The 27,185-nt window shown below is 34.7% G+C and overlaps 1 protein-coding gene and 1 pseudogene across 6 annotated transcripts in view; one reads left to right on the top strand and one right to left on the bottom strand.

Moving 5' to 3' along the window:
- COMMD10 (COMM domain containing 10) overlaps positions 1-27,185 on the top strand; it is a 212,468-nt gene that overhangs the window by 50,305 nt on the left and 134,978 nt on the right. Inside the window, exon 6 of one of the 6 annotated variants that reach the window (XR_013166980.1) lies at positions 24,042-24,120. The exons of 4 other annotated variants lie outside the window; for them this stretch is intronic. The gene's annotated coding sequence lies outside the window, so the exon portion shown is untranslated. One more of the 6 variants, XR_013166982.1, reaches the window with a different exon arrangement.
- LOC143665743 (mitochondrial import inner membrane translocase subunit Tim9 pseudogene) lies at positions 20,242-21,716 on the bottom strand (annotated as a pseudogene).

The following is a 27,185-nucleotide window of genomic DNA, read 5'->3' as shown; positions in this document are numbered from 1 at the left end:
TAGTGATGGAAAGTGAGAAACCTGACTGGAGATAGAACTGGAACCCTAGCTGTTACTCCCCTACAGTAGTTTATGTTACAGAATAGTTTAAGGTAGGCACATTAGTTTCAGGATCATTCAGTGATTTTGTTTGTTTGTTTGTTTTAATCTGCAGATCTCTGGCTTGGTCAGGCATACAGTATATCCTTTAAAAAATACTATGCTTTACCACCCTCCCAGTGGTGGGCTGAAGTCTAGTCTTCAGACCCCCTCTACTGAGAGAGCTTCTCAGTAAACTTTCTTCCTGCAATCATCAGTCTCCACGTCCTGGTGTGTACCGTTTTTCCTAACATAGGGTAAGCCACCTTTCCAGGGATTAACATGTTTGGAATCTTTTCAAGTACGTATGTTTATTAATTCATGAAATCCCTCCCTTCCTCTCCCCCTCCTTGCTCTTTTCTCTCCTTTTTCTCTCTCTTCTTGTCAAAAGAGACCTTAGAAATCCTTCAGTCTTCCAAGTTTATTGAAGAGAAAACTAAGGCCCATGGAGGTTAAGTGAGTTTTCATTTAATTCTTGGCTCAGTAGACGAAAGCCCAGCCGGATTTAATGGAGAGAATGTTGGCCTTGGATTGAGAAAACTTGAGTTCCCCTCCTTAGATTGTGGGTAAGACTCTGAATCTTACTGTGGCACTTTTTCCGGTTTGATAAAGTGGGTACTATCCCTGCCTCAAGGAATTGATGCAATTAAATGAGATAATGACTATGAAATGCCTAGAACTCTCACATAGCGGGTTAATTAAATGTGAATTTGCAATGTGACAGCTTAACATAATGTAGCATAAGTTACTCTGGAAAATATCTTTTAAGAATACATTACTTTGAAGAATAGTTGAGCACTGACTTGGTGGCTCTTAACAATAGTTTGCTCTTTAGAAAAAATTATTCGATGTTACGAAAGTTTTGCTTTGTAATCAGGCTATTAATATTAAGCTGAAGTTGTCTGAAGCCATCACTTTTAACAAGTTGTTGCTCCTTTTCTAGAAATGAGTCCCAAATTAATAGAGAGGAAAAATACCACTTCCTTAATTATTAATATTATATTGTAGGTTGCTTGAACCCCCTATAGAATCTGCCCCACCTCCCCCCTCAACGATTTTACATACAGTATGTGAACTGAAAGAAGAAATCTACAGTAGTATGGCAATGTGTCAACTATAGATGTAGTTTTCTATTATATTAAAACGTCTTTACTTTTGTACCATGATCCTCAGTTTTAACAACTTTGTGTTTACTTAGCAGCATTCAACTGCAGAGCTCAAAATTTGACAGTTATTGAGCCTTAAAATACCCCTTTGAGGCAAGGATACTGTAACCATTCCTTTTGTTAAGAGAGGAGAAGAATGGTATTATTTCATTGTTAATGCCATAATAAGAGAAGAAATAGTCTAATAAAAATATGCTGCTAGTTATAGCATTGCTTTTTTTTTTAATGAGAAAAAAGCATTCTTCTATTTCATGTGAAGGATGAGTTGGTGAAATATTCACCCCTGTATTAATTTGGGTGTTCTCTTCACATTTGACTGATTGTAATGTATTTTGACCTGTTTTGAGTCCACTTTTTGAGAAAATATGAAAATTGCAAGCATGTACCTAAAGTATTTTGATTGAGCTGTTTAAATTTATTAAGCTTTTTTTAGCTGTAGCCAGATGAATAGTTTATAGATTTCTTAGCTTTGATAGTAAGTATAGTGTATCCATAATAGTTGCTTACTCAAGTATTTGAGGTTGCCATGATAATGACTATTTAATAATAAGACTGCTGCCCACTCAGGTTGAGTGGGTGGGACTGTTCAAAGCTGAGTGTCTTGATAGCTGCAGAGCAGAAAAGGTAATCACTATGCCTGGTAGTACCTCATTCAAATGATCAAGAAGATAATGGTAATAAATGACATTTATTGACCACTTAATGTGTGCCAGGCATTTCATATTTTATTTCATTGGACCCTTGAAATTAATGAGTCATTCTTTTTATTGCACCAAGAGTGAAAATAATGTATCAACTTAGTAAAGTAGCCACCATGCTTCCATAGTGATTACTTTGCCACCTGTCTTAAGTGATGTCCATGGCTTGTCCAGTAAATCCTGTTCTCATCTTTTTGATATTATCTTATTCATGAACATTTTGTTACGATAGTCATGAAACTCTCCTGAGTGTGGGTATTTTATTACCATTTACCAAGTGTAAGGAGTGAGAGAATGACCTGATTGAGAATCATTCCTGTTCTGTTCTTTTCTGTTCTGATGGGGTTGTTTGGGTGATGGGGTATTATAGTGTTAGAGAATTGGGGGGAATAAAATAGAATCTGTTCCGGATTTTTCTAGAACATAGCTATTCAGCCAAGGTACAAGTAGATTACAAGTCAGCTGCATTATTGATTGCCATTTTAAGCCCTTGAAATAGCTAGCCAGTGTCTGAGGAAACTGAAGTTCCCAGTGAGTCACCTAGCTGCCAGCTGCCTTGTTGGTTAGCACTTAATTAAGTGTAAAGTACAAGCATTATCATTTTCTGTTAGTTCCAGAAAGTGAGTTAGGCTTGGGAAGCATAATTTCCCTCAGAAATGGTAAGAAGTAGAAATCACAAAATATCCACCACCATCCCCATTTTTTTTTTACCTAGTTCTCCTACTGTTTAATTGGTGGTGGGATGTAGAAAACATTCATAATGAAATTAGAGCTTGAATTTTGCACTTGTTCTTGATGGTATGTTGTTAGTGATCTCAGAAGTTAACAGCCTTAACTTTCATAAATGTATAAACATTTCCTGACTTGTGCATCCTCACCTGTCCATTGTGTTGATTGACAGAGGGCAGATAACCAGAAGGAAAACATGACCTATCTGAGAATGCTTTTTACCTGCCTTAGCAGATTCCTCTTCCCCTAGTGGTAGAAAATGTTCCTGGATTAAATTTTTATTCTATTCCCTGGGAGTGTCTTTCCAGTTACTTGTTTTCTAATTGACTGTCCTTTGGGACATTCATCCTTTCCATTCTATCCTTAGCCACTTCTGGAAAAGGCATTGGAAATATATGCTTTGAGCAACATTTTCATCCTACTTCCTGTCTATAGAAATTTGGAGGCCTAGAGGCCTTTTCAAATTTTGAATATTCTCAATCTCTGTTAGTCTAGGTGTTAGCACTTTGATCAATACAGCTCTCTTAAAGAATTTGTGAACTTTCTATTAATCTAGTTCTGTTCAACTCCGTTTGCCAAAACCATAGTTATAATTGTTTTTGAGATGCTTCCTTCCCTAAGCTTACTGCTACCTTGGTTGTGTCAGACTACTGTGAGACAAACGTTTTATGATTGTAGAAGATCTTTTGTTTAGTTGAGAGGGTCTGGTAGGGACCACCGTAATTCTTGTAGAGCCCTTAATAAAGGGTTTTATCACTACCATGTTGATTTGATCTATGGTTCAAGCTATGTTGTATTTGGAGACTATTTTTGCCAGCTAAGAGACTGGAGATAAGAAGCAGTTATATTTTCCAATCCAGCAGGTCCTGACCCCTCTTTATTCCCTCTAAATTCTCCTTGTAAATTGATTAGTTTTTTCTCTTTTAGTTCATCTCTGTCCTGCCATATTATCTTATACACAGAACAACCAGCTGACTTTCAGAATTCTGCCTAGAAAATCTCTGGCAAATCTAAATATTTAACCAGTAAATTTTCCATCTTCTCAATTACTGCAGATAATACAGTTTTGCCAATTATTTTGTTACTATATAATATAGTTTCTCATTTCTTCAGCATTCAATAACAATTTTATTATAATTTTTCCAGTTTTTGTTAATAGTTTGCTCACCATTTCTTAAACCTCAGGGCACATTGTCTAATTACAAAGCCAACACCATATATTTTGTTATTATTATTTTTTAATTAAGGCAATATCTCACTTTTGGAACCATCAATTAGCTATTGCTATATAACAAACCACTCCAAAACTTAGTGGCTTAAAACTAGCTATTATTGTTCATAAGTCTATGGATCAGCTAGATAGTTTGCTGGTTGGTCTCGGCTGCTCTTGACAAGGCTTGTTAATATTTTTGCAGTTTTCTGGAGACAAGTTGGTTTAGGGTGCTTCATGCACTGGCTATTGGGTAGGACCACAGGTGACTGGGTTACATTTTTCTCATCATCCAGTAGGCTAGCCTGGGCTTGTTCACGTGGTAGCGGCAGGGTTCAGAGGAAGCATGAAAGGACACAAAGCTTCTTGAGGCCTAGGCTCAGAGCTGGCACACTGTCATTTTCCTTGTATTCTGTTGGCCAGAGCAGACCAAAAGGCCATGGCAGGGTCAAGGTATTGGAAAATAGATTCCAATTATTGATGGAAGATGCTGCAAAGTTACATTTAAAGGGCAGTGTTGTTAGGGAGGGGTAAAGAATTGGGAGCATTTTTTTTTTTTTTTTGCAGTCAGACTACCACAGTACATGTGCATGTTTAACTTTAAAATGATTATATAGTTTATACTCCCTTCAGCACCATATAGAGTTTTGATTGCTTCACATCTACCAGACCTTGGTAATAAGTCTTTTTTTCAGTTTTAGCCATTTCAGTGCATGTCTAGTGGTATTTTATTGTGGTTTTAATATTTATTTTATTAATTGCTAATGATGTTGATTACCTTACCTTTTTTTCTTTTTTTTTTGCTTGGGCAGCCACTGGGAATTGAACCTGGGTCTTTCTGGCATGGCAGGTGAGAACTCTGCCACTGAGCCACCATGGCCCGCCCGATCACCTTTACCTTTTTAAAAAATTGATCATTTAAATATCTATTTTTATTAAGTACCTCTTTAGTCTTATGTTTGTTTATATATTGGACTTTTTTTTTAACTGATTTGATTTATATATGTTTTTTTTGTTGTTGTTTTCTTTTCACATATGAGCCCTTTGTTGAATTGAAAGCAGGGATTGGAACAGATATTTGTACACCAGTGTTTACTGAAGCATTATTCACAATAGCCAAAAGGTTGAAGTAACCCAAGTATCCACCAAAAGATGAATGGATAAAGAAAATAATGGTATATCGATACAATGGAATATTATTCAGCAGTAAAAAGAAGTGAAGTTCTGAGTAATGTCACAGTATGGTTGAACCTTGATGTCAACAGGTTGAATGAAATAAGCTAGGCACAAAAGAACAAATATTGTATCATTTCTTTTATGTGAAATACTTAGAATAAGTAAATTCTTAGTGACAATACAATTGTGGTCACCAGGGGTGAGTTACTGCTAAACGAGTATGAGTTTTGGTTTAGGATGATGAAAATAGTCTGAAAGTAGATAGTGGTGAAAATTACACAGTATTATAACATATATATATATGTATAAATAAATAACAAAAATTATTTTGACCATTTTAAGTGGAAAGTTCTTTGACATTAAGTACATCGATAATACTGTCAAAATATTTATATCTTATCCCAATTAAAACTAAATTTTAAAAGTCTATTGTGATGATAGAAAAATTTTTATTCCTTCTAGCCTTCTGAATTTTGAAGGAGCTAGAAGGAAAATCTGAGATAATGGTATGGTAGCCTATGACAAACTCTGGGATCTGTCCTGTAATACTTGTTCAAGAGTCCTTTGAAAATTATTACTTTTTTCTTTCTTTGCTTTGTATATATGTTACAGTATACAATAAAAAAAGTTAAAAAAATTTAAAAAGCAACTATTACACACAAAAAACAATGCCACGTTTCACAGCCTTTGCAAACTGGTTCTGCCTTTTTGGAGGAGAATTGGCTGGTGCTCTCCTTCACAGAGTTTATCCCTCCTTTTGAAGAGATTCAGCCCAAGGTGAATATGAAGTGCACAAGTCTCTCTGTCTTTTCTGGGCTTGCGCTTGCTCATATCCTTAGGAATTCTCCCATTTATAGGAATTCAAGGGCTCCCTCTACTCCCTATGAAATAAACTTTCAACTCATTTTGGGTGCTCTAATGTATGATTTAAAGCATGTAATCCTTTGTCCCAGGCTATTTTGACTTAATTATTTCTTACCCTGCTTTAGCTATTCCCAGAAGCTGCTTCTTCTGCAGGACAGGTCCAGAGACCTGTGTCCTGGTTCAGTCTTTCAGCTGCCGCCAGATAGATGAGTATTGACATACAGGCACCACAGCATATGCATAGGGGTTACTCTGCTCCCTCTGGGACAGGTTCAGGTTCTCAGTTTCCTCATCCTAAAATGGGGATGTGAATACCTATCTTCTAGGGTTGTTGTGAGGATTGACTAAGGTAATTCATGTATAATTCATGTGTAGTGCCAGGCTCATAATAGGAGCTGAATAAATTTAGTTTCCTTTCTTCTGTTTTTTAAAAGCTGTGTTTTGTTAATTTGGCACTTACTCAATTATTGCAACACTTTAACTGTTTTCCAGAGTTCTGAGGAACTTTGCCAGTTCCTTCTAGTTGTTCAGAGATTCTGTAAGGGAATGGTTCACTGGAATGTTTTACACTGCCATCTTGTCAACCTTCAATCAACAGGATACTTTTAAACATAACTCAGATTGTGTTATTTTTGACTCTCAAATAGTGTTATTTCTGACTCTCAAATAGTAATTTAGGATCTTAGTATTAAATGCTGCATCAGAATATAAGGTCTTTGTTAATTAAATTGATAGAGCTACAAAGAGAGGAAAAAGCACCTGAATAAGAATGAACCTCTTAGGTAGGAAGTATAGAGCTGTTCCCTATAACAGCTGTTTTGCTTGCATTAGCTATAAACATTTCATTTGACAAAAAGCATAAGGGAGGACTACTGTCTGTGAAAATACAGAGTAGTACTGAAAATTGGCACATCTTACAATACCAAAAACTTATTTAGCTTCAGAAACTTCTTTAATTTTCTTTGACCTCAGAACTGTGGCATGTCAAACTTTCAGAAAACCCATGGCTTTAGAAAAAGAGATATACATTCTCACCTTCTTTGAACTGAAATTAGTAATAGTATGTAGGGGAGCATTTTAGATGTTGAATTCCACTTCTCTGTTATGGGAAGCTGCATTTCAGTGCAGTGGTTCTCACTTGCCATGTGGAGAACCTATTGTTCTAATAGGCTGTCTTAATTTCCTGGCTGCTATGATAAATGCCATGCAACGTTTTGGCTTAAAATTAGGAATTTATTGACCCACGGGTTTCAAGGCTGGTGGCTTGCTTCCTCCTGGGGTTGGTACCGTCGTGGCTAGCTGGCAGTCTTTGGGTTCCTTGGCTTTCTTGTCACATGGCAGTGTCTCCTCCTTTCTCTTTCATTTCCATTGCCTTCCAATTTTTGGCTCTTTCCTCTAGCTTTCTCCTCATAAAGCCTCCAATAAAGGGATTAAGGCCCATCCTGATTCAGTTGGCCACATATTTACTAAAAACAGCATCGGGTTCTATTTATGATGGCCCACACTCATAGGAGAGTAGGTTAAGATTAAGAACATGATTTTTCTGTGGTCCATGGCTCAATTTGCTATGGAAGTGTCAATTTTTTTTTCTCAGATGGTTGTTTATTATTTTGAGATTATATCCTTCTATTCTTTTTGTGTTAATATCCTTTCCTTTTGTTTTATAAAATAATGCTGATGTTAAATAGTAGGTCTTTTAAAACTGTATATCACTTCCTAGAAATAAATGTTGGCAGCCCGATGCAATCTACCAGTTGTGTGTGTGTTGACTTGTGAAATCCAAAATTCTGGGAACTATAATTTAGTGAAAGATCATGCGCTTTAGATTCTGTTAGCCTGGTTTATCTTTTTCTCTGCCATCGTTCTTAGCTTACTCATTCTAAAATGGGGATGTGAATAAGGTTGTAAGGATTCACTGAGGCAATGTATGTATAACAGTGTAGTGCCACTTTTGTGAGTTATATAGTAGCAGTTGTAGATGAAGGGAATCTCAGGTAAAGTTATAATTTAAGCCCAAGAGAAAATCTTATGTAAAATTGACTGTAATCCCAAGAGAAAAAATAAAGGAATCTTGTAATCCAGTGTCTAAGTAAAGAGACATGGCAATAGTGTCTTGAACATATTTAGAATTTAATAAATATGTATTGATTTTAAATTGTTTGAAAATGTTGGAAAAGGGAAGTAGTATGATGTTTAAGTCACAAAACAAGGAGAATAAGTCAGATTTTGAGAAGGTTTTAAAATTTAAAGTTTTATTGTAACAATAAAGTGAAGCAGACAATGAACAAAATACTGTGGTAAATGAATGCACCATTTCTCACTAATAAATCATTTTTGCAAAGTATTAAAAGTGAATTTTCACAATCTTATTATTCATGCTTATATAATAATCCTAAATTTGTGTTCTTTATGGTTGCACAATGTTTTCACATGTATACCATTGATGCTTCTAACTAGTTGTGGTGTGTACTTTGCATGTTAATGTTTACATTTTGCAGATGAGACAAAACTGAAGCCAAGTTAAGTGACTAGCATAGTTAGTCACAGTTAGTGAACAGTCAGAATCAGATCTAATGATAACTAGTACAGTTGTCTTTTGTTTTTGATGCTATTATGACAAAGAGAACTTTATTAGAACATAGTGCATTTTAAACATTTTGTTTTTCTCTCTTGCTGCCTATGACTCAGTTTAATCTGTATTCTTATAATTTTAAAATTTTATAAGGCAGAATGATTTCCCCAAGGTCACATTAATGATCTTATAATTCTGAAGCAGAATATGTCTAATCATTAAACTCCCTTTCTTGCACTGAAATACAATGACAAGAATTGTTGCCATGGTAGTTGGATAAAATCAGCCAAATGAAATCTTTCTTGGTGTAAATAGTTAGAATAGATAACCCAGATACTTTTTCCAAGTTTATGAGCAGCAGAGATTTTTGGATTTGCATATTTTAGAGAATTTTTTCAAATTTTTGTTAACACCTGGAAATTTCCATGTAAATTAATTCAACTGGACCAAATGTGTGCAAATCAACTCCCACTTAGTGTTTTGTGTATGTGTGTATGTGCGTATAGTTTTAGTTGGGCATGGACTATATAACCTTTAGTAACTGTTAGCTCTATAATTAGCTACCTGGAAATTAGGTTGTACTCTAACCCACTAGCTTTTGGTAACTTTTTTTTGCTATGAGAAAGAATGTATATGTTGTGATTAGCCCCACCCCAGCTGAGTGGATTACTATACATTCTTCATTCTGCATTAAGAACTTGGCTAATTAAGAACTAATTTTTCTTAAAGGCTCTTAAGTATATATAATTCAACACTATTATATAAACATCAAAAATGTATACCTCACTGTCTTAAAGAATAGTTTGTGTGCTATTTTGTAAATTTTGTGTGATCAAGTTGAAAACTTGTCGTTTGACAGAGATAATGGTAAATATCTCCATCAGTGTTGTGTTTGATGATCGTAAAGAGAGCACCTTAAAGGATCTACTTTAGAACAGTAATTTTGAAACTATTTTAGATGCAGAACTTTTTTTCCGAAAAAATCAAATGTTCACATTCCCAATATATATATTTGACAAAAACAGGTAACTCTCATTGGATAAGTAAGAATGAAGGAGCTGTTAGATCTACTCATACTCCCCTCAATTTCTAGAAATCTTCTGCCCCCCATTGGGCTCTGTACCATTTCTTTGGAAGTTTAAATAAGGAAAGAAGAGTCTTGACTTAAAAAAAGCTAAAAGCAAAATAATAATTATTTTGCTTCAGTGAGGAATTTTAAAATAATACAGCAATTAAATAGATATGCGCAAATACTTTTTAAGGTCAAAATATGAAACATCTTTGGTAGTACTTGATTTCTAGATCTGCTTAGATCTTTTTAAAGCATCTTCCTAAAATTTATTTAAAAGATGGCTTTTTTCTTTGAAATAAATCATATGATTAAAAAAAACAACCAAAAACTCAAAAATCAATGAGGCAGGTATTTTGATTATTTTGTGAGTGGTTCAAAGGTTATACTTGGTTTATTTTATGGCTTTTTATTCTTCAATTTTAAGAGACTCTTCTTTGTTGTTATAGTTACTTTTAAAACAATTTTTTGTTTAAAACATTTTCTGTGCTTTCTAAAATGTTTAAGTGATATGTCTAGTTTAACTTAAAAAAAACTAAGTAATATGCAAAAAAAACCCATATAATTTTCATCTGAGTGAAATTTATGTGTAAGTTTTTTATAAAGTCTTGTATCTGAGTAAATATAGTTACTTCCTTTCCCTACTGAGATTTGGGTTCAGCTATGAAGGGGTGATTAAGATACTTTGTGTCACTATTTTCCTTAAACAATAGAAATAAACTCTGGATTAATCTCTGTATTGAATTATGAGTTAACTTTTTCCCTACTATCAAATAATGTGTGGGTAGTTGACAATTGTTTGTACAGTTGTATAGATCTATGATGAAATTTTCATTACTTTAGAGTAAGTCCTACCAGTGAGCATGCCTATGTTATCAAATCTTTATACCATTACTGCTAATGAAATTAAAAAGATGAGCTACGACAGTACTTGTCTAGCGTTCTTTTCAAACTTCTTTTATTGTATAATATAACATATATACAAAGCAAAGAAAGAAAAACACAATAGCTTTCAAAGCACTCTTCAACAAGTAGAAGAAGAGTAAATGCAAACCCCCATAGTACTGTATCCTCAATATACAACTCTATACTTCAATTCCCGTAAGAGTCAGAATGCAATTGGGCAAGGAAAAGGGATACTAGACATAAAAATTATAGAGTTGTAGAGTGGAACAAAAACAATATAAAAAGGGGGAACAGGGATATGGAAGCAGTTAAGTTGGTATCTTTTCAAATTAGTAGGTTATCAACTTAGGTTGTGCAATATAAATACCAGGGTAACTACAAAGAAAGTATTGAAAAATATACAGAAATAGAAATGAGAAAGGGACTTGTCAGATACATCACAGAAGATCAACTATATGGAAAAGGAGGTTGTGATAAAGGACAAAAGAAAGAAAGAAAAATATGACATATAAAAACCAAAGAACAAAATCACTGGAGTGAGTACTGCCTTTACAGTAATAATACTGAATGTTAATGGATTAAAATCCCCAATCAAAAGACACAGATTGGCAGAATGAATAAAAAAGTTATGAGCCATCTCTGTGCTGTCTACAAGAGATTTACCTTAGTACAAAGACACCAATAGGCTAAAATGAAAGGTTGAAAAAAGATAGTCTGTGCAATCAGTAACCAAAAAAGAGCTCGGGTAGCTATAGTAATATCAGACAAAGTAGCCTGTAAATGCAAAACTTACAAGATACAAAGAAAAATATTATATATTATATATTAATGAAAGATGCAATCCATTAAGAAGAAATAGCAATCATAAATATTTATGTACCTAACCAGGGTGCTCCAAAATTCATGATGCAGACACTGGCAAAACTGAAGAAATAGAAATAACAAAATTCATGATGCAGACACTGGCAAAACTGAGAAATAGAAATTTCTACAATAATAATTGAAGACTTCAATACATTGTTCTCATCAATAGATAGGTAGAACATCTAGACACCAAATCAATAAGGAAACAGAGAACTTGAATAGTATAATAAATGAACTAGACTTTAACAGACATTTACAGAACCTTGCACCCTAAAATAGCAGGAAATATATTTTTCTCAAGTGCTCATGGATCGTTTTATGGAATAGATCACATTGCATCACAAAACAAGTCTCAGTAAATTTAAAAGATTGGAATATACCAAGTACTTTCTCTGATCATAATGGAGTGAAGCTAGAAATCAATAACAGGTGGAGAACTTGAAATTAGCACACATTTGTGGAGGTTAAACAACACAGTCTTAATCAGTGGGTCAAAGAAACAAATATAAGAGAAATCAGTAAATATATTGAAATGAATATTGAAATGAGAGCACAACATATCAAAACTTTGAGATACAGCAAAAGCAGTGCTGAGAGGGAAATTTATAGTCCTAAATGCCTATTGTAAAAGGAAGAAATATCTAAAATCAAATACCTAACTTCACACCTGGAGGAACTAGAAAAATGAACAGAATAATCCCAAAGCAAGCAGAAGGAAAGAAATAATAAAGATTAGACAGAAATAAATGAAATTGAGAACAACAGCAAAACAATAGAGAGAATCAATGAAACTAAAAGTTGGTTCTTTGAAAAGATCAACAAAATTGACAAACCCTTAGCTAGACTGGCAAAAAAAGAGAAGATGCAAATAAATGAAATCAGAAATGAGGGGGTACATTACTACTGACCCCAGAAATATATAGAATCGTATGAGGATACTATGAACAACTGTATGCCAACACATTAGAGAACTTAGATGAAATGGAGGATTTCTTAGAAATATGCAGACAGTCTATAGATTCTAGAAGAATAGAGAACCTCAGCAAACCAATGAAAAGTAAAGGGATTGAATCAGTCACTACAACCTCTGAAAAAAAAGTAAAGCCCTTCTGGCATCTTGATTGGATTCTCCCAATCATTCCAAGAAGGATTAATGCCAATCCTGTGCAAACTTTTTCAAAAAATTGAAGAGGAAACACTACTAAATTCTTTCTGTGAAGCCAGCATCATTCTAATACCAAAGCCAAAGCCAGATGAAGACATTACAAGGAAAGAAAATTACATACCAATCTCTCTAATGAATGTAGATGCAAAAATGCTCAACCAAATACTTGCAAATAGAATACAACAGCACATTAAAAAAATTATACACCGTGTTCAAGTAGGTTTTATCCCAGATATGCAAAGATGGTTCAGTGCAAGAAAAATCAATTAATGTAATACTCCACATTAAGAAATAATGTGAAAAAAACCACATGATCATTCCAGTTGACTCAGAAAAGGCATTTGACAAAATCCAGCACTGTTTCATGATAAAAACATCTTGAAAGATAAGAATGGAAGGAAACTTCTTCAACATGATAAAGGGCATGTATGAAAAACCCACAGCTAACATCATATTCAATGGTGGAAGAGTGAAAGCTTTCCCTCTAAGATCGGAAACAAGATAAGGATGCCTGTTGTTACCACTGTTGTTCAACATTGTGCTACAAGTCCTAGCTAGAGTAATTTGTCAAAGAAAAAGAAAAAGAAAGAAAGAAAAGGCACCCATATTGGAAAGGAAGAAGTAAAACTTCTACTGTTTGCAGATGACATGATCCTATATTTAGAAAGCCCCAAATAATCAACTGTAAAGCTACTAGAGCTCATATATGAATTCAGCCAAGTGTCAGGATACAAGTTCAATACAGAAATTTTGTAGCATTTCTATATAGTAGTAATGAGCAAAGTGAGGAAGAAATCAAGAAAAAAATTCCATTCAGAATAGTAACTAAAAGAATCAAATATCTAGGAATAAATTTAAGTGTGTAAAGGACCTTTACTTAGAAAACTACAAAACAATCCTAAAAGAAATCAAAGAAGACATAAATAAATGGAAGAATATTTCATGTCTGTGGATAGGAAAACTAAATATCATTCAGATGTCGATTCTACCCAAATTGATATTCAGATTGAACACAATCCCAATCAAAATTCCAACATCCTGCTTTTCAGAAATGGAAAAGCCAGTTATCAAAATTATTTTGAAGGATAAGAGCCCCCAAATAACCAAAAACATCTTGAAAAAGAATGAAATTAGAAGTCTCACACTGTGGGACGTTAAAGCATATTACAAAGCTACAGTGATAAAAACAGCATGGTGCAGGCATAAAGATAGACATACTGATCAATGGAATCTACTTGAAGGTTCAGAATTAGACCCTCACATCTCTGGTCAATTGATTTTTGACAAGGTTGCCAAGTCCAGTCAACTAGGATAAGACAGTCTCTTCAACAAATGGTGCAGAAAGAACTGTATATTCATATCCAAAAGAATATAAATAGACCCCTATCTCACACCTTATCCAAAAATTAACTGAAAATGGATCAAAAACCTAAATAAAAGAGTCAGGAACATAAAACTCCTAGAAGAAAATATCAGGAACCATCTTAATCACTGTGATCAGCAGTGATTTCTTAGACTTTAAACCCAAAGTACAAGCAACAAAGAGAAAATAGGTAAATGAGACTTCCTCAAAATTAGGTAATTTTGGGCATCAAAGGTCTTTATCATAATAGTAGAAAGACACCTTACTCAATGGGAGAAAATATGTGGAAACCACATATCTGATAAAGGTTTAATATCCAGAATATATAAAGAAATCCTACTACTCAATAAAAAGATGACCCAATTAAAAAATGGGTAAAAGGCTGGAGTAGATATTTTTCCAAAGAGAATTTACAAATGGCTAAAAAGCACATGAAAAGATGTTCAACATTACTAGCTATTAGGGAAATGCAAGTAAAAGCTACAATGAGATACCATTTCAAACACACTGCAATGGCTACTATTAAAAAAGGATAACAGAAAATTTCAAGTGTCGGAGAGGATGTGAAGAAATAGGAGCGCTCCTTCCTTACTGGCAGGAATGCTAAATGGTGCAGGTACGTGGAAGACAGTTTGGTAGTTCCTTGTAAAGCTAAGTATAAAATTGCCATATGACCCAGTAATCCCTCTATTGGGATTGAAAGCAGGGACTCAAACAGATATCGATTGGCACACCAGCATTCATAGCAGCATTATTCATGTTGCCAAAAGATGGAAGCAACCCAAGTGTCCATCCACTGATGATTGTGGTGTATACATGCAATGGAATATATTCAGCTGTAAAAAAGGAATCAAGTCGTAATACATGTGACAATATAGGTGAACCTTGAGGACATTATACTGAGTGAAACAAACTGGACAGAAAAAGGCAAATATTGTATGAATATCACTGATAAGAACTAATTATAATAAACAAATTCATAGAATTAGATTCTACAATATAGGTTACCAGGTTAGGGGTAGAAAATGGGGAGTTGATGTTTAATTAGTACAGAATATCTATTTAGGTTAATTGCTAAGTTTTGTCAATGTAATTAAAAGAGGAAATTTTAGGTGATATTTATGTTTAGAATAAAAACTAATAGATAAAACATAGGAATGTACAAAACAATGAATCTGATTGTAAATAATGAACTATAGTTAATAGTACAAATATAAAAATGTTCTTTTGTAAATTATAGTAAATGTACTACTATAATACAAGGTATTAATAATAGGGTAGTATATGGGAAAATAAACACATCTGATGTAAACTGTGGACTAAATCTAGTACACTTTTAATATTCTTTCATCAGGTGTAGCAAAAGTGCTGCACAAATGTAAAGTATCAACAATAGGGGTTTATAGGAAGGCTGTGATTTTTTTTTTACATGATCTTTCTATAAACCTACAACTTCTAATTAAAAAAAATTAAATTTAAGAAACTAAGCTAGTGATTTTTAACTAATGTAAAAAACCTTGAATGGAAGTCAGAGTAGTTTAAACCTATGTACAACATTGTCCCTGAGTTTTTTTAGTCACAGATTTATAAAGCATAAAGCATAGCTAATTATAAAAATTCACATAAAAAAGGAAATGTCTGTTCAGTAGAATTCAACAATTAATTTTGGAAAAGCTCTCTGATGCTGATGCTGCTGAACTGGGGACCATGCTTTTACAAAATCCTGGTTCATGTGCTTATGACTGTAGTATGAGTATAATAGAACTGGTCGGAATCTTAGAATTTTTTATCTAATCTTTTCATTATATTCATTCTTTTATTCAGTAAGAATTTATTAAACATCTTTTGCCAGGCATATTTTAAGCTGGAGATAAGCGGTAAGACAGATACAGCTCCTGCCTTCACAGACTTCACATTGTCTTGGGGATATTATATATAGATTTTTTTTTCTTTGCATGGGCAGGCACCAGGAATCAAACCCAGATCTCCGGCCAGGCAGGTGAGAATTCTGCCATGAGCCACTGTTGCACCATCCTATATATAGATTTTTAAAAAAGTAAACAGGATTATGTAGTTGCTAGTTGGAATATGTCATATGAAGGACACAAACAAGGGGATATGATTGAGAAGATCAAGAGGAACCTATGTTAAGAGTGGGTAGTCTCGGAAGATATGGTGCTGAAGTTGAGAACCCAGAGAAGAGAAAGCACTAGCTGTTTAAGAGGACGAGGATGGGACATTATTTTAGTAGAAACAGTTGAATATGCATAGACCCTGAGGCAAGAAATAATATTTTTATTCTAGGAACTGAAAGACTAGCTAACATGGTTGGAAGTTGGAGGGTAGGGATGATGAGGGAGGAAGAGGTGAGAAATCATGGAAAATCCATAGTTTCTGGAGCTTCATGTAAATGAATAAATGGAGTATTTACCTAAATAAGGGAAAAGTTGAGTATGTAGGATCAGAGAGTTTGGACAAGGAAAAGTTCAGTTGAGGTGTTTAAAATTGTTTAAAAGAATCCACAGAGAAGAATTATTGCTAAGAAATTTACGAGATTCCTTAGATATTAATAGAATTTAGGGAAACAAAACAGTATTTTAGGGTAAATATCAAGATTTGTAAGAATTAAGGGTAAAACAGTTTATTTTTGAAGATTTAAGGTAATGTAGATATCCACAAAGATTAAAAAGTCAGAAAGCCAGTAAAAAGTGATTAAAATTCTAGCCCCCCCCCCAAAAAATTCTAGCCAAAAGGAACAAGGCAGATTTTCCAGAAGTAAAGTAAAAATAATAAATTTTTTAAAATATATAATCCTAAATAATTGGTGACGAGAGAGGCTATTGGCTCACCAGAGAATATAGAGAATAATTTCTAGTATTGTCGTTGAAATATAAAGTGAATTACTAGTATTTCATTGGGGAGACTAGAGGGTTGATCTCAGAATTGAAGTAAAAGCAGTTTCTAGAGGATCTAAAAACTAAAGATCTTAGCAAGTTCCTTGAGAGTAAAATTTAAATTTAAATACTTGAAGTAGTTTTGAAAAATCTAGGTTTTAGCTAGCTCATGTCCTAAAATTTCAGTGACAACATAGAATATGAAAGTCAGTCTTGTTTCATTTTTAATGTGTTAATTCCCAGTTCTTCAGGGGACTGCTGGAAGGACTTAATCTGTTATCTTTGTGAAAGTGAATTATAGGCCTCTTAGAAATTAATAGGAGTAAAGATTTTCTTTGTTTTAAGAGAACACTATTTCTTATTTTGAGAGAAATACTGCAAGCTGCCAGAATGTAATATACCAGAAACAACGACTTTTAAAAAGGGGAATTTATTAAGTTGCGGCTTTATAGTTCTAAGTTGATGAAAATGTCCAAATTAAGACACCAACAAGAGGTTATCTTCACTCAAGAAAGGCCGATGAAGTTCAGGGTTTCTTTTTCAGCTGAAGGGCACATGGTGAAGTCTGTTAGGTTTCTCTCTTGGCTTCTTGTTTCATGAAGCTCCCCTGAGGATGTTTTCCTTCTTCATCTTTGACTATGTGGACTCTGTAGCTTTTTCCAAAATGGTTCCCTCTTAACGGACTCCAGTATACAACCCAACCTTGACTGGATAGAGATGTATCTCCATAGAAACTATCTAGTCAAAAGTTACCACCCACAATTGGGTGAGTCACATCTCCATGGGAATAATCAAAAAGTTCCCATCCAGCAATATTGATTGAGAATTAAAGAGCATGGCTTTCTGGGGTCCACAAATTCAAACCTTCACATAGACTATAATTGTTTTGTTCACCAATATACTCACTCTACTACCAGACACATATAATAAATACTTGTTAAATGATTGCATGAACATGAATTTTGCATTCAGTTTTGGGTTATATGTAGAATGCTGAAAATCTAAAAAGCAGTTCATTTGTGGTGCCTTAGGAGATTTCCTTACCATCCCTTTATTCAAGTGCTATGTGGTAGTATGGCTACAGCACAGATTAATGCTGACAGAAGTGGGTTCGAATGTTTTTAAGATTATGTTTCCATTCATTGAAGAGGATAGTGGTGTTATTTTAAGCCAAATATAATTTACTTCTAGATTTTGTGTTTTAAGCAACCCCTCTTTAGGGTTAATCACCTAAAGTTGACTGTATTGTTCCTAAATTCTACATATTGAAATAGTGAGTCCGTGATGCTTTTGAGAGCCAGTACTACCAAATCACTATTGAGAGGAATTTTATAGATGATTGATGAGATATCCTCAGACTTCATTTTACTTGGATTTATTTCTGGAAGTCCAATGGATGCTCTTGCTACCATAATCGCTTGGAGAATAATGATAGACTTTCCTTATATAGCCCATAGTTCCCTATTTCTTTAATCTAGCATTGTCTGTACCTTTATATTCACTCATTAATTATGTATCAACCTTTTTTCCTTTTTTCCTTACATATGTATCCAGCCTTTATTTATTTATTTTCTTGAAACTTTTGATTAATATCACCTTTTGTCTAGAATAATTTAAAGTGATGTGGGCCCTTCTTTTTCCTGATCCTGTTATTTAGTGATTATTTTCTATTTGTTTCCTTGACCTTTCATTACTTGAATAGGGATCCATGTTAGTCATTGCGGTTTTCACCTCCAGCCAACCTTTCTGGGTTAAATGATACTGGTTAACACTAGCTCCTAGGATATATCTCATCAATCATGTGGGTATAGAATTAAAGGTATAATGAGCAATAAGCCTAAAGAAGCAACACCAACTTGTACTCCAGTTGCAGTGGGGAGAGTCATTATTTACCAGAAGAAAACAGATCCAGCAGAGATCTGTTCAAATGACTATGTTATGCGCTATTACTGTAAAGCTGCTTTATGGTTGTTCTCGAGGGTTATGGTCTTTTTCTTGTTATATGTGAGAAAACATTTTATAGGCCTTTAGCCAGAGAAGTTTATATATAAATGGTAATAAATGGACAGTATACCATTTATGGACTTGGAGGCAGTGTGATCTAATGGACTTTGAAGCTTTAGGATCAAATGGTTTAAGTCCTGGCCCCTTGTCAGCTCTGTGATTGTGGGCAAGTTACTCGACCTCTCTGCGCCTTAGCTTCCTATTTTGCAAAATGAGGATAAAGTGATTTTCTGACAAGAATTTCGAGAGGATTGAACGTAAATACATACACCTAATGCCTAATGAAACTTTTGGCACTTGAGGGTTTTTCTCCAAAGATAAGTAAGTCCTATTGCTAAGTATAAAAAGGGAGATGTAAATAAAATTTCTTTATTATTTGCTAGAGTTTTATGTCTATAGATTTCTATATTGCTTCAACCTAAGTGATTCAACAAGTAGCATGTATTTTTTTTTCCAGGTAAGTATTTATTTATCTTTTTAGTATTCTTTTAAGTACAAGTTTAGATTTAGTATCAAATAAAATCCATTCATTAGTCTATTAATTAATAGCTATTAGTGCACTTGCATTTACCAAACTGCTTGTTATACTTATGCATCAGTTCAAACAAATACTTGGACTTGTTACAGGATTTCATTTAGCCATAAGACACTACTTTAACTTTAGTTCACTTTTTATTACACTGATCACAAGAGAAAAGTTTGAACACTCCAAAACTGTCTTGGCCGAGAATAAATTGTATATTGTTGGTCTGACCTGGAATCATTTAGGCTTAGCCTTTGAATAAAACACAGAACAACGAGAACAATATAATCCCGGGCTACACTAGAGCACAGTGGTCAACTATTTAACATTTCCAAGCTAGCTGCATATGGGATGTTTCCTGAAGATACATGAAAATGTAGCTGGGATCAGAAGGTGTAATGCTCATCCTCACAGAGGAAGGGAGGCTAGAAAAGGATAATGCACTGAAATGATTAGCAAGTAACAATTTTGTGTATTTACCAGCAATTTGAGCAGACATGAATGAACAAGAATACTTGGAGGATGATCCTGATTGAAAAACATTTTAACATATCCACAGTCCAGTCAGATACTATGGTATTATATAGTATAAATGACTGCTCAGTGATATTTCCATTTATTTTACTTACAGTAATAATTTTTTTTTCTATCTCACACATGATTGAACACATCTGTTCCTTTAAAATTAACAGTCAGAATCGAAGAAACAATGGTTTATTTTTCTGCCCTGGTGACCAAGCTGCTGACTCTTAAAGCTGCAACACATGTTGCTTCTTATTATTTTCACTGAACAACTTTGATTATTCTTGGTAAATAGTAATTTTGTTTCTCTAGTGGCTTCCAAATGCCATTCATGACAAGTGGTTTAACATGGTGGCTACTGATTTCAGGGGATTATATTAAATGAATCCTCATTTCCAGTGCAGTCTTTCATTATTAGTCCACATCAGGACTTCTCTATCATGGTTGGCCAAGGAGTCCTGCTTTGGCTGCCAGGGCTTCATTCTGCTGACTATGATATATTCCTGAAATCTCATGGATATTCTTTGTGTCACTTTTAAATATTTCTGTAAGCAGTGTTCTCAACAGGTGGTCTCTTCAGGTTTTACTTCTCTTGTTGTGAAGTCTTTAACACAGTCCAAAAAGCAGGTTTCTGTAAGTTTATTGTAGGTTCCAAGAAATTATTTAAAGTGTTTAATCTGGTCAGATTCTGGTATTTGTGCAGCCGTATTCTTTTGGTATGTTTATTAATCACCTGTTCTGATACATGAGTTCCCGTTCTGTTCTGGAAAAGTGGTTGTCCAACTTTGCTTGAATGTCTCCAGTGAGGTCAGATTTCTTACCTTAAAAGTCTAACTCAGCAGGCAATGGTGGCTCAGGGGCAGAGTGCTCACATGCCATGTCGGAGACCCGGGCTTGATTCCCGGAGCTTAAGCACAGGCTTTTGCATCCAATAGCAGTACAAGGCTGGGGAACTGCACTGCGGGTCGAATCTGATCTGGGGGCTGTGGGCTGGGGTCAGACAGGTCGCTGCTGCAGCTCAGGAGAAGAGAACACTAGCATGTATGTTTTAAGAAGGCATGACTTTTTGTTGTTGCTGTTCACTCTGAGCAAAAGGCCTTATGTGACTGCTAGATATGGAGTTGTGAGAAAGAGAGTAAGGAAGGGAAATTTAACAGGCTGTTCATACCTACTTCCAGTAAAGTGGCTACACTTTTCTGTCTTGCCTTTTGTGTTTCCATGTGATATACTTGTTGAGCAAAGGGGTCTGTGACTTATAAAAAAAAGTTTGAAAAACCGCTACCTAGATTAAAACTGGGCTCAAGCTATTTACTCCTTTACTTCCCTTTTCTTGGCCTTTGGAGTTTGTGGGAGCAGATGGAAGAAGGGGCTCCACCTAAATTTGAGGAGTTCCAGGCTGTTTTATTGCATGGAATTCTTAGAGAACAAAGCATCACAAAATGACAAAGACAGTATGTAAAGAGGACTTATTTAGTAGGTAAGTTCCTTGACCTCCTTAACTCTAACATTTATTTCGACCATTGCTGAGCTACACTTTGAGTCATTGTCTGAAATTTTCCAACTTTGAAATAATATAGACATCTTGCCTTCTGATTACTGTCTCCTGTATGCATTTATTGAGATCTTTTTATTAGACCCTTCCTATTTTAATTTTCTTCTTTATCCATCTTAGATGCTGAGATCCATCATTTTATTCTCTTTTCAGTGTGCTAAAGTTTTTTACCTGTTAGTCTTCCCTCCACCCACCAGTAAAAACCTTCCCTAGATAAATGTTTCTGACCAGATGAATTTGTCTGCCATCAAGCCCATTGTTGGAAAAAAAATAGTACAACTGGGCTGGTAGTTAACTATGAATTCATGAGCTTTGGGTTTCATCTTCTCCAGTCATCTGATGACCTCCCTCTTACCTCCATCTTCAGTTTCCTCCTCTCTTTTAGACCTCTCACCCTCTACTCTTAAACATGCTCAAATGGATCTCATCTTAAAAACAAGGCTCAAATGAAAGAAACAAATCCATCTACTGTTTCTACTACAATCCTCTGTCATACTTCACAAGCCAGACTTTTAAAACAAATTGTTTATTCTCATGGTCTTTAATCCACCTCCCACCCAGCTTTTTCCATACTGAGCTACAACTACTTTTGCAAATTTGATTGTAAATTACTTCCCTACATAAAAACCTTTAACCACTTTCCCTCATATCCCTCCCCTTATACTCGTACCATTCTACTCGTCCTTTTACACTCTAGCTATAAACACGTCTTTTATTTCATCAAATGTACTTATTGTTCCTCTCGCTTCTCTGTTTTTTTATAGATTCTATTTCCTCTACCTGGAAAACACTCTCCTCCTTCCCTAGTTCCTTCCACCTATTGTTCAGTTAATCAGATGTCATCTCCTGAGGAAGGTTTACCCTGACCTGACCTAGCTGGGCCCTCAATTTTCTGCTTCTTCTTCATAGTACGCATCACATATGTAATAAAGTGTTGAATGTCTTTCTCCTTCTATCTTTTAATATTAGCGTTTTGAGAGTGAGGATCCCATTGATCACTTGTAGGGAGTAAAATAAATTATTGTTGAAGAAATGATTGAATAAATGAAGACCAATTTTATCCTTCTCTGGTGCTGCAGATCAAGGTCAAATTGTATGTTTGACCTTATTAGATCTTCTTTTCCTTGGCTGTGTAAATGAGTTATAAGTGAAGATAAAACTTTTAGTTCGTTTGCAAGAGCTATTAAGCAGTGTAGCCAATAGTGCATAAATACCCACATAGCATATATATTTTTTATGTCCTCTGTTTTTTGCTTTTAAATTAAGAGAACTAGAAACATAATAAGTTCAAACTTTTTATAAAAAGTTGAGTATTTTGTGTCTTAAAGCATTTTGAATTAATTAAAACACATTTATTGAGTAAAATTCAGTATACGTTGTTTTTTTTTAAACTTTTATTGTATTGTATAACATATATACAAAGCAAAGAAATAAAAAAACAATAATTTTCAAAGCACTCTTCAAAAAGTGATTACAGGATAGATCCTAGAGTTTGTCATGGGCTACCATACGATCCTGTCATATTTTTCCTTCCAGTTGTTCCAAAATATAGGAGGCTAGAGGGCTTAAATACTTTTTTATCATCAGAATTGACTTTTTTTCCCTTCTTTTTATGTGAACAATAACATATATAGAAGAAAGCTATAAATTTCCTACCACAGCACCATAATTAATTGTAAAACATATTTCAGACTTTGACATGGGTTACAATTTCACAGTTTTAGGTTTTTACTTCTAGCTGCTCTAAAGTGCTGGAGACTAAAAGAGATATCAATTTAATGATTCAGCATTCATATTTATTTGTTAAAGGCCTATCTTCTGTGCATAATTCCACCATTACCTTTGATCTTTCCATACCTCTCATTGGGGTTGTTTGGGTTATGGCAGCTCTAAATTTTTGCTATTGGAAGGGTCTATCACTAATATTGAGTGGGGAGATGGAACTGTCTGATGTTCTGGAGAGGCTTGGCTAAGTTTCAGGACTTATCTGGACCAGCAACCCATCTGGAGGTTGTAGGTTTCTGGCAAGTTGAGTAACTAGAGTTAGTGCCTGGAACCCTTGTGGAATCTTATAAATTGCCCTAGGTGTTCTTTAGGATTGGCTGGAATGGTCCTGGTTGGAGGTTGGCAGGTTATGATAGGTAGCAAAGTCTACCTGAAGCTTGCGTAAGAGCAACCTCCAGAGTAACCCCTCAGCTCTATTTGAACTCTGTCTGCCACTGATACTTTATTCAGTGTATGTTCTTGAAGTGAAAATTATATTTATCAGATTAATGATTCAAGTTTTAAAAAAAACACATATACTTTAAAAACAGTGTAAGCATAGAGACTCCAGAGGTTTTGTATTCTGTTCTTTACCTAAATATATTAGATCATTCTTCACTCAAATGCTTTTATAAATAAAATGTTACAAAATCTTTTAAATTAGCAACTATTTGACAGCTAAAAACATAGAATACATTAATGAATATATATAAAGGGACAGATGGCAAAGACAATGCATTTGTTTTGCAGAATTCTTATTTATACAGAAAATAATAGTGTATGCATTTTAATCCATTTGAATGTTACAAATGTGTACAGATTACTGCCATATTTTATATATTAGTAAATAGTATTATAGTTGAATTTTGAAGATATTTTAGTTTTTAAAAGTAACCTTTATCTTATTTGCACGCTACTACAGATGGAAAAAAATATCCAGCATCCTATCTACATGTGGATGTGACAAAGAAGGGTGGCAGCATTCAGACTACTGCTACAAAGTAAATTAAATGATCTCTTAATTATTTTGTTTATTAACATTTACATGTAAATATATTCCTGGTATATTCTAATTCAAATACGTAGCAGAAAGGTGGAAATAATTGTATTTTGCATTTAACCCAGTTCATGTTCAGGAAAGTCAATTCTGTTTTTTACAAAGCACTTTATAAACATAATTGCTGTATTCTAAGTACTGTACTTTAATTAAAACCACTGTATGTTGTAAGCAAAAATTTCTTTTTAAATTCTTAATTTATATTGTATACTTTATTTTCTTTATATTATAACTCTGTGTTTTCGATAGAACTCTTAGTAATGGATGAACAGAAGCAGTTTGACAATAGTGGAAGTTAAGTGACAAATTTTCCTTTCACATATATAGATCCATAGTGTGGACAGGAATCTTTAGGGCTGAACTTAATACATCATTCTGTTTTTGACAGAAGCTTGGTTCTGTTTCCAACAGTTTGATGGAAACCAGCCTAGAGGAACATTGGTACCTATTTTGCAATAATGACTGACTTTGCCGGCCATAGTGGAGAGGGAAATAACCTGTGCACAACCCGCCACCATAATGTGAAATTTTTATTGCCTCCCTGGCATATTATTGCTGATTAAGCCCACTTGATTTTAAGTATATACTGAAGGCAGCACAAATATGTGCACATAGAGGGCAGGGTAGAGTTTATTTTTAAGTAGTTCTTCCTGTAAAATTGGTGTTGAAAGGGTTGATTCAAAGAAATCAGATTTGCCTGTATTGTAACACTGATAATGTTATTTTGGAAGTCTTGTTTGCATTTGTTTCCAGTGAAGATGATGCTGTCAATCACATAGTGTCACTGTGAATATGTTTGCTACATAATTACTTAAACTATACTTTTATAAGAATAATAAATTCTATTTATTGAGGGCTTTTTATGTGCAGACATATTTTCAGAGGAAAAGATACCAGCTAAACAAGTATAGATTTTCTCTTCAGTAGTTTTGCTTCCCATTACAAGTTGTTTTGCTTACTTTTGTTTACTACTTAATATACCATGATTGAATTCAATTGAGTTTTTGTCTCCGTTTTAAAAAAAGAAATATATTCTTGGCAGGCTTGAGTCATTCACATTCAATGTAAATTTTATCAGAATGGTTTCTTCTAAAATGTAGCTGGGATTGCCTATATTGAACTATTGGGAATTTGGGCCGAGGAAAGGAAAGGAGGTATTTTGAAGGTTGGCAATGTAGCAAAGCGGTAGACAGCATGGACTTGAAAAGTTATATGTATCTGCTTTTGAATCCTAGGCTCTACCATTTTCCCAGCTGTGTGACCTTAGGCAAGTCACTTAGTTTTTCCAGTCCTGATTTTCTAACCTGTTAAAATGAAAATAAAAATACCTATCTTATAGAGTAGGTACGAACATTAAAGGAGGTAAAATATCTAAAGTATTTAGCACAATGCCTGGCACAAAATAGGTGCTAATAAAGGGTGGCTGATATTATTCCTGCTGCTAAAAACCATAATAATAAATACTGCTCTTTTGCCACCCCAGTTCCCAAGTGGCCCCCAACTACCTAGACCAAAGAATTCAAAACACTTCTGTAGTTCAATTAAATTAAGGCTCATATCAAATTTTATGAACTAGTCTGGAAATCTAACATTGGTTTTATGGGAAAATGGGGTTTCAAGTTTTCTTCAAACTTGAAACTAATTTGAAGAAAGTACATTTTTATAATATAACACATTCTATTCAGTAGAATTTGCTATTATTTGCTATAGTTTTTATTATTTCTAGTTGTTCCTCTTTATGAGGGGTAGGCAATCAGGTAAGTAAAAGTCAGAATCCATCCAGATATTCCCTTTAACAAAAATGCTAGACTTAAAGTATATTCTAGAAGAATAAACTATATTTGCAGAATCTACTGACTGCTATAAGAAGTTTTGTTGTGATCATGTGCTTGCTTTGGGAGCTGCTTGCCTTGGAGATTAATTTAGCTACAAGTGGAATTTTGAGTTATTTCAGGTTTTTTTTGTAATCTGATACTTAACACTTCACTTTAAAAGGCTTGTAATAATGTGTAGTCCTTTAGAGGGGTGGGCTGATTGACTAGTGTGAGGAAATATGATAATACTGAGCAGGCCTAAGAGTTCTCCTGAATGTGAGATTATTCATTATTATGAAAATTGATCTCAGTGAAAGTTACACAGGTATTTCAACAAAAATGTACATAGCCATATTGTAGGTGGATGGGTCTGTTTTCCATGGTTTTATCAATAATACTGTGTAAGGCTATTCATAGTCAGAAAATTTGTAATAATTTTACTTAAAAATATTTGAAAAAAAATATTTACCTTTCAGCTGTTTTGTATCAGTGAGAATAAATTCATGGATGAATAATGTTTTACACATAGAAATATAATGACTTTCTAGTATATAAAACTTAACAGCTAGACTTCTGGGAAGATGGTGGAATAGGATAGGCTGAGTTCAACCCTGCTTCATGCAATAACTAGAGAAGTGACAGAAAAACGAGCAGAACAGCAGTTCCAGGGTGTGAGTGACCAGAGAGTGTCTTTCACACTGTAAAGGCAGGTCCTGGATGAAAAAGGGGAGAAATTGGGATGGAGAAAACAGGTGAGTGTGCTCAGTCATGACTGTACCTGGAGCAAACAGTGGTTCGCAGGAAAGACTGGGTTCCAAAGGAAAGGGTGCTCCAGTCTCCACAGCTAGCTTGGGAGATCCTCCCTCTCAGTTTATACAACGGGGAGCGTCTGTGGGGAAGCCAGAAGCTAGCAGACTAGGCTTGCCTGCGCACAGAGACCTTCTAGCCAGAGCACAATGCCTGCACCCAATCCCTGAGACAGGCCGCTGGGGGTGCCTGCTTTTTGGCAGAGACTGGTGGGGGGCCCTCCTTTTGGGAGAAGGGGGAGATGCAGAGTGGAGCCATTCTGAAAAGAGCCAGCAAAAGAGACTCGGGTCCTGCTATGCTTCCTTTTCCCCCTGGAGGGCCTCAGACATGTGGGGTGGAGAGGCTCAGCCAAGAAAGAGACAGCTGAGCTGTGCCACACTGCCAGGCT

Source organism: Tamandua tetradactyla, chromosome 21, assembly GCF_023851605.1.
Source record: "Tamandua tetradactyla isolate mTamTet1 chromosome 21, mTamTet1.pri, whole genome shotgun sequence".
NCBI classification, from domain to species: Eukaryota; Metazoa; Chordata; class Mammalia; order Pilosa; family Myrmecophagidae; genus Tamandua; species Tamandua tetradactyla.
Note: the sequence above shows the minus strand (reverse complement) of the source record. Positions and strands in the feature narration are given on the sequence as shown.